We start from the raw sequence: 9,284 nt of genomic DNA on the forward strand, positions 1-9,284 counted from the left end.
AAAGTAGCCATTGATGATGGTGATGCCCTACATACAGCTTGCCATGGAAAGGAGTAAGAAGAATTGGATGAAAGCAATAAGAAAGTAGAGATTCGAAAGGATTCTAGCATCTCCACACGCCTATCTGAAATTCCCACTATTGATTTACATAAGTATTTCTATCCCTTTTTATTTTCTATTTACTATTAATTTTTGAAACCCATAACCATTTAATATGCTTAACTGAGATTTACAAGGTGACCATAGCTTGCTTCATACCGACAATCTCTGTGGGATCGACCCTTACTCACATAAGGTATTACTTGGATGACCCAGTACACTTGCTGGTTAAGTTGAACGGAGTTGTGAGCTTCTCTAACAGTGCCTGGAACTCTTTTATCACAATTTCGTCCACTACCACCATACTCACAAGCTTCTTTTCACCATTCGCCACCATATGATCCTTATCCGCCCCAATGCCAATCCAATTACTCCCAAAAACCACCACTCTCCTACACACCATGTCCATATCCATCAAGCCAATAATCACAGGTTCGCTTCAAAGAATCAGTAAACCAGTTCAATGTAACCCTTCATCAATTGGAGCAAGCGATAAATCAATTATCTTCCAGACGTTCGGACACTCAACAGACTCCCATGGCTTCATATGGAGAATCTAATGAAGAATGCATTGTGAAGAAGACACAAGAAGCTCCAGTGGACAGTATTGAGCATAATTTCATACTGGAACAAGTAGAGGATGCTGTCATTGTAGAAGAAGAAGAGTTGGTTGAAGATTTAAGAGATGCTGAACCTCCGCAGGAAGCCAGAGTTGTGGAGAATTCCATCAAGGACATTACAATTAATGCTAAGGAGGATAGTGCACAATCCCCAAGGCAGGTATCTTATGAGGAACTGGATGGAATGACCCAAGACTCAAGTTTTCTTGATGATGATAGTCACCACTCAAGTTCTCCTAGTAATTCTCTTGCATCCGCAAGTGAATTCTTTGAGACAGAAGAATCTTCCCCAAGTGAATACGAAGATGATGCAAAGGTCGACTTCCCTCAACCTCCCAATTATGACTGTAGTGATGAAAAAGATATCGGTGACCTTGATCAAGACATGGTTGAAGTGGAAGAAATTTGCCAAGAAGTGGAGGAATTCACAGAAGTCCACAAGGGAGTAGAGCTTGCAGAACCACTGGAAACACCTATCCCATGGCCATTACCACCCAATACGAACTTCAAGTGGGTAAAATCCTTGACTTTCATCTTTACTTTTCCACTTGAATATGGTTTGCTTGAGACAGATGGCCAGCTTAGAGCTCTTTGCGGCTTTAAAAGCAAACGGGAAATGACTCGCACTCAGAGCTGGTATGCAAGATTCACTGAGGTTTCACACTTCAATTTGAGGTGCAAGGATTGGTGTCAAGCTCAATTGAAAGGATCTCAAAAGCTGTTTGGTCACTGCAGTGAGAATTCAGACTACTCACTACCCGGCTGGAAAAATGTAGCTCAAGACAAAGACGGGTGTAGAAGAAAAGTTTGGGATCCTGGAGTCTGTTCTGACATTCAACACCCCGAGAGCCTTACAGCCTGTTGGAACTCACCTAAGGGCTTTGCGTACCTTGTTTGGGACCCCGGAGGATGCTGGCATTCCAAACACTGATGGAGATTTCTGGACGAATTCAAGCACAAGCCACCATAGCAGGAAGCTCATCAAATGTCCAACTTAAGGACTTTAACTAAAAGTGCTAGGTGGGAGACAACCCACCTTGGTATGATCGTTCCCCCTCTGTTTTGCTCTGTTTTTGAATTTTGTTTGAACCTGAATTTTTTGCATGACATTCACAGCATTTTGCATTCTGCATACTGCATAAAAAAATAAAAAAAATAAAAAACAGAGAGTTGCGCTAAAACGACGCTGGAATCATGCGTCTAGCACAAATTCCAGCGACGCGATCGCGTGCTTCACACGTCCGCATCACCTATCTTACACCCAACCCATGCGATTGCGTCAACCTCGCATCCGCGTCAACCCTATTCCACACCAGCCACGCGACCGCATGCCCAATGCGATCACGTGGATTGCAAACTTTAACCCCCTGTGACGCGAACCCTACCCATCGCGCGCCCCCAACCCCTTTCTTCTTCTTCTTCCCTGCCACCACCGCCTCTCTCTCTGCCCTTCACCTCCGCACCTTCGACGACCACCCAGACACCACCGCAACGCCCCCCCTCTCTTTTTTCCCTCTCTTTCTTCTTCTCCCCTCCACCACTCTTAACCCCCCCTCTGCGACCACCACGCCCACCGCGCCGCCCTCAACCACCGCGTCAACCACCACCACCATCCCCCAGTCATCTCTCTGCCCCCACTTTCTTTCCCACGCATACCAGGTTCCACCGAATGCCATTCTTCTTTTAATTCCTATTTAATTGCATATTTTTCTGTTTATGTTCATCATTAGGCTAGTTAGATATGCATGTTGTAGTGGATTCTAGGTGGTTAGGTAGCTGGTGGATGAAATTGTGATCATCAACAATGACTCCAAAGGCTTGGTGCTCTCAAACGTGAATCACACTTTGTCACAACTCCGCACAACTAACCAGCAAGTGTACTGAGTCGTCCAAGTAATACCTTACGTGAGAAAGGGTCGATCCCACAGAGATTGTTGGTATGAAGTAATCTATGGTCATTTTGTAAATCCTAGTCAGGCGGATTTAACTGGATTAAGAGATTATTGGTTTAAATAGAGATAATAAAATAAACAGAAAATAAAGATACTCATGTAATTCAATGGTGGGAATTTCAGATAGGTGTATGGAGGTGTTGTGTTCCTTCTGAATCTCTGCTTTCCTACTTCTTCCTTCTAGTTTTTCATCACTCCTTTCTATGGCAAGCTGTATGTAGGGCATCACCGTTGTCAATGGCTACATCCCATCCTCTCAGTAAAAATGGTCCAAATGCTCCAGTGATTCTTTTGCATCTGTCACTAACGCCCATCCTTCAGGAATTTGAAGCCCGTCACAGTCATTCAATCCCAAAATCCTACTCGGAATACCACAGACAAGGTTAGACTTTCCGGATTCCCATGAATGCCGCCATCAATTCTAGCTTATACCACGAAGATTCTTATCAAGGAATCCAAGAGATATGCACCCGGTCTAAGGTAGAACGGAAGTGGTTGTCAGTCATGCGCGTTCATAGGTGAGAATGATGATGAGTGTCATGGATCATCACATTCATCAAGTTGAAGTGCAACGAATATAGTAGAGCAGGAATAAATCGAATTGGATCGAAAATAGTAGTAATTGCATTAAAACTTGAGGTACAGCAGAGCTCCACACCCTTAATCTTTGGTGTGTAGAAACTCCACCGTTGAAAATACATAAGTGAAAGGTCCAGGCATGGCCGAATGGCCAGCCCCTCAGATATAAGAACTAAACGTCCAAAGATGTCTAATACACTAGTAAAATGTTCTATTTATACTAAACTAGCTACTAGGGTTTACAGAGGTAAGTAATTGATGCATAAATTCACTTCCGGAGCCCACTTGGTGTGTGCTTGGGCTGAGCTTAATCTATCCATGAGCTGAGGCTTCTCTTGGAGTTGAACGCCAAGTTGTAATGTGTTTTAGGCGTTCAACTCTGGTTCGTGACGTGTTTCTGGCGTTTGACTCCAGAATGCAGCATGGAACTGGCGTTGAGTGCCAGTTTACGTCGTCAAATCTCGAATAAAGTATGGACTATTATATATTGCTGGAAAGCTCTGGATGTCTACCTTACATTGCCATTGAGAGAGCGCCATTTGGAGTTCTATGGCTCCAGAAAATCCATTTCGAGTGCAGGGAGGTCAGATTCCAACAGCATCAACAGTCCTTTGTCAGCCTCTTATCAGAGTTTTGCTCAGGTCCCTCAATTTCAGTCAGAAAATACCTGAAATCACAGAAAAAGCACACAAACTCATAGTAAAGTCTAGAAATGTGAATTTAGCATAAAAACTAATGAAAACATCCCTAAAAGTAACTAGATCATACTAAAAACTACCTAAAAACAATGCCAAAAAGCGTATAAATTATCCGCTCATCACAACACCAAACTTAAATTGTTGCTTGTCCCCAAGCAACTGAAAATCAATTAGGATAAAAAGAAGAGAATATACTATAAATTCAAAAATATCAATGAATATTAATTCTAATTAGATGAGCGGGACTTGTAGCTTTTTTCTTCTGAACAATTTTGGCTTTTCACTTTTTCCTTTGAAGTTTAGAATGATTGGCTTCTATAGGAACTTAGAATTCCAGATAGTGTTATTGATTTTCCTAGTTAAGTTTGTTGATTCCTGAACACAGCTTCTTTTATGAGTCTTGGCCATGGCCCTAAGCATTTTGTTTTCCAGTATTACCACCGGATACATAAATGCTACAGACACATGACTGGGTGAACCTTTTCAGATTGTGACTCAGCTTTGCTAGAGTCCCCAGTTAGAGGTGTCCAGAGCTCTTAAACACACTCTTTTTGCTTTGGATCACGACTTTAACCACTCAGTCTCAAGCTTTTCACTTGGACCTGCATGCCACAAGTACATGGTCAGGGACAGCTTGATTTAGCCGCTTAGGCCTGGATTTATTTCCTTAGGCCCTCCTATCCATTGATACTCAAACCCTTGGATCCTTTTTACCCTTGCCTTTTGGTTTTAAGGGCTATTGCTTTTTCTGCTTACTTTTTCTTTTTCTTTCTATTTTTTTTTCTTTTTTTTCACAAGCTTTTGCTTTTTCACTGCTTTTTCTTGCTTCAAGAATCAATTTTCATGATTTTTCAGATCATCAATAACATTTCTCTTTTTCATCATTCTTTAAAGAGCCAACAATTTTAACATTCATAAACAACAAGATCAAAAATATGCACTATTTAACCATTCATTCAGAAAACAAAAAGTATTGTCACCACATCTATATAATTAAATTAAATTCAAGGACAATTTTTGAAATTTATGTACTTCTTGTTCTTTTGAATTAAAAATATTTTTCATTTAAGAGAGGTGAAGGATTCATGGAATTATTTATAGCTTTAAGACAAAGTTACTAAATACTAATGATCATGAAGTAGAGACACAAAACATAAATAAACATGAAGCATAAAAATTGAAAAACAGAGAAATAAGAAAAGGAATGAGTCCACCTTAGTGAGAGTGGCGCCTTCTTGAAGAACCAATGGTGCTCTTTGAGCTCCTCTATGTCTCTTCCTTGCTTCTGTTGCATGATCCCTAGTAATTTTGGTGCTCCTATCCTTAGTTGTTCCCAATAATTGTATGGAGTACAATTTATCCCCTGAGGTATCTCAGGGATCTCTTGATTTGCAGTCAAATATTCTACCACTGAGCTATAAACCCTTTAGATGAGTCTTTCCATCTCCCATGAATCAGAGGTGGAAGCTTTTGTCTTCCCTTTTCTCTCTTTTTTTTAGGTTTCTCTGGCCTTAGGTGCCATCAATGGTTATGGAAAAACAAAAAGCTATGTTTTTACCACACCAAACTTAGAAAATTGCTCGCCCTCGAGCAAGAGAATAAAGAAAAGATGAAGAATAAGAAGAAGATATGGAGGAGATGGAGGGATGTGTGTATTCGGCTATAAGGGTGGGATTGGGTGGGAAAGAGAATTTGAATTTTGAAGGTAGGTGGGGTGTATGGGGAAGAGTGGATAGATGTGAGTGGTGAATGAAAAACAGAAGGGATGACCATGAATGGAGAGAGAGAGGGTGAGCTAGGTAGGGATCCTGTGGGGTCCACAGATCCTGAGGTGTCAAAAATTTACATCCCTGCACCAATTAGGCATGTAGAATGCCTTTGCATACAATTCTGGCGTTTAAACGCCGAAGTGATGCTCAATCTGGGCGTTCAACGCCCAATTGTAGCATGTTTCTGGCGTTGAACGCCAGTTCCATGCTTGTTTCTGGCGTTCAGCGCCAGCTTTCCTCAGGGTGTATTCCTGGCATTTGAACGCCAGGATTTTGCTTGTTTCTGACTTTCAACGCCAGATCCATGCTCTGTTCTAGCGTTGAACGCCAGCCAGATGCTCCTTACTGGCGTTTAAACACCAGTAAGTCCTTCCTCCAGAGTGTGATTTTTCTTCTGCTATTTTTTATTCTGTTTTTAATTTTAATATTTTTTTCGTGACTCCACATGATCATGAACCTAATAAAACACAAAATAACAATAAAAATAAAATTAGATAAATAAAAATTGGGTTGCCTCCCAACAAGCGCTCTTTTAATGTCACTAGCTTGACAGTGGACTTTCATGGAGCCTTAGAAAAGTTCATACCACGATGAAGTCCTCCCAACACCAAACTTAGAGTTTGAATGTGGGGTATTCTCAACACCAAACTTAGAGTCTGGTTGTGGCCTTCCAACACCAAACTTAGAGTTTGACTGTGGGAGCTTTGTCTGACTCTGTATTGAGAGAAGCCTTTCATGCTTTCTCTCCAGTGTTACAGAGGGATGGCCGTCTGCATTAAACACAAGGTAGTCCCCATTCAATAGAAGGACTTATTCTCCTCTGTTAACATCAATCACAGCTCCTGATGTGGCTAGGAAAGGTCTTCCAAGGATGATGCATTCATCCTCCTCCTTCCTAGTGTCTAAGATTATGAAATTAGCAGGGATGTAGAGGCCTTTAACCATTACCAACACATCCTCTACTAATCCATAAGCTTGTCTTACTGACTTGTCTGCCAATTGTAATGAGAATAAGGCAGGATGTACCTCAATGATCCCCAGTTTTTCCATTACAGAGAGTGGCATATTGTTTATGCCTGACCCTAGATCACACAGAGCCTTGTTAAAGGTCATGGTGCCTATGGTACAGGGTATTAAGAATTTACCAGGATCTTGTCTCTTTTGAGGTAAAGTTTTCTGAACCCATGTATCTAGTTCACTAATGAGCAAGGGAGGTTCACCTTCCCAAGTCTCATTACCAAACAACTTGCCGTTCAGCTTCATGATGGCTCCTAAATATTGAGCAACTTGCTCTCCAGTCACATCTTCATCCTCTTCTGAGGAAGAATAGTCTTCAGAGCTCATGAATGGCAGAAGGAGATTTAGTGGAATCTCTATGGTCTCTATATGAGCCTCAGATTCCCTTAAGTCCTCAATAGGGAACTCCTTCTTGTTTGAGAGATGTCCCAGGAGGTCTTCCTCACTAGGATTTTCGTCCTTCTCCTCCCTTGTGCATTCGGCCATATTGATTACATCAATGGCCTTGCACTCTCCTTTTGGATTCTCTTCTGTATTGCTTGGGAGAATACTAGGAGGAGTTTCAATGACTTTCTTACTCAGCTGGCCCACTTGTGCCTCCAGATTTCTGATGGAGGACCTTGTTTCATTCACGAAACTTAAAGTGGCCTTAGACAGATCAGAGACTAAATTTTCTAAATTAGAGGGGCTCTGCTCAGAATTCTCTGTCTGTTGCTGAGAAGATGATGGAAAAGGCTTGTTATTGCCTAGCCTGTTTCTTCTACCATTATTAAAGCCTTGTTGAGGCTTTTGTTGATCCTTCCATGAGAAATTTGGATGATTTCTCCATGATGAATTATAGGTGTTTCCATAAGGTTCACCCATGTAATTTACCTCTGCTATTGCAGGGTTCTCAGGATCATAAACTTCTTCAGAAGATGCCTCTTTAGTACTATTGGATGCATTTTGCCATCCATTCAGACTTTGAGAAATCATGTTGACTTGCTGAGTCAACACTTTGTTCTGAGCCAATATGACATTCAGAGCATCAATTTCAAGAACTCCCCTCCTCTGAGGCGTCCCATTATTCACGAAATTCCTCTCAGAAGTGTACATGAATTGGTTATTTGCAACCATGTCAATAAGTTCTTGAGCTTCTGCAGGCGTTTTCTTTAAGTGGATGGATCCACCTGCAGAATGGTCCAATGACATTTTGGAAAACTCAGACAGACCATAATAGAATATATCTAATATGGTCCATTCTGAAAACATGTCAGAAGGACACTTTTTGGTCATCTTCTTGTATCTTTCCCAAGCTTCAAAGAGGAATTCACCATCTTTTTGCTTGAAGGTCTGAACATCCACTCTAAGCTTGCTCAACTTTTGAGGAAGAAAGAATTTATCCAAGAAGGCCGTGACCAGCTTATCCCAGGAGTCCAGGCTATCTTTAGGTTGTGAGTCCAACCATGTTCTAGCTCTGTCTCTTACAGCAAAAGGGAAAAGCATGAGCCTGTAGACTTCAGGATCTACTCTATTCATCTTAACAGTCTCACAAATCTGCAAGAACTCGGTTAAAAACTAATAAGGATCTTCAAATAAAAGTCCATGAAACTTGCAGTTCTGTTGCATTAAAGCAACTAATTGAGGTTTCAGCTCAAAATTGTTTGCTCCAATGGCAGGAATTGAGATGCTTCTTCCATCAAACTTGGACGTGGGTTTAGTAAAATTACCAAGCATCCTTCTTGCATTATTGTTGTTGGGTTCGGCTGCCATCTCCTTCTCTTGTTTGAAAATTTCAGAAAGGTTGCCTCTTGATTGTTGTAATTTAGCTTCTCTTAGTTTCCTCTTCAGAGTCCTTTCAGGTTCGGGATCAGCTTCAACAAGAGTGCCTTTTTCTTTGTTCCTGCTCATATGAAAGAGAAGAGAACAAGAAAAGAAGAGGAATCCTCTATGTCACAGTAAAGAGGATCCTTATTATTAGTAGAAGAAGAAAGGGGATAAGGATTAAGAAGAAGGAATAATCCAAACACAAGGGTAAAGATAGGGGCAGCGATTTGAGATGAAGAGAGGTGAAGAAAAGTGTTAGTAAATAAATAAATAAATAAATAAATAGAAGAAGAGAAGAGAGAGAGAATTTCAAAAATAATTTTGAAAAAGTAGTTAGTGATTTTCGAAAATTAAAGATAAGTTAGAATTAAAATTAAAATTTAAAATAATTAGTTAATTAAAAAGAATTTTTGAAAAAGGGATGAGATATTTTCGAAAATTAGAGAGGGAGAAGTAGTTAGGTGGTTTTGAAAAAGATAAGAAACAAACAAAAAGACAAATAGTTAGTTGAAAAAGATATAAAAATCAAATTTGAAAAGATAAGAAGATAAGAAGTTAGATAAGATATTTTCAAATCAAATTTTGAAAAAGATAAAATTTTGAAAAAGATATGATATAAAGATATGATAAAAAGATAAGATAAAAAGATAAGATTTTTAAGAGATAATTTATACGCTTTTTGGCATTGTTTTTAGTATGTTTTTAGTATAATCTAGTTAGTTTTTAGTATATTTTTATTAGTTT

At 40.1% G+C, this 9,284-nt stretch overlaps 1 non-coding gene across 1 annotated transcript; it reads left to right on the forward strand.

Annotated features, from left to right (window-relative positions):
* The first annotated feature begins 7,983 nt into the window (after window positions 1-7,983).
* LOC127746386 (small nucleolar RNA R71) lies at window positions 7,984-8,087 on the forward strand. Its single transcript, XR_008008005.1, has one exon. It is a non-coding gene; the product is annotated as a small nucleolar RNA R71 (small nucleolar RNA).
* The last annotated feature ends 1,197 nt before the right edge of the window (window positions 8,088-9,284 follow it).

This window comes from Arachis duranensis, chromosome 3, assembly GCF_000817695.3.
Source record: "Arachis duranensis cultivar V14167 chromosome 3, aradu.V14167.gnm2.J7QH, whole genome shotgun sequence".
Classification (NCBI taxonomy): domain Eukaryota; kingdom Viridiplantae; phylum Streptophyta; class Magnoliopsida; order Fabales; family Fabaceae; genus Arachis; species Arachis duranensis.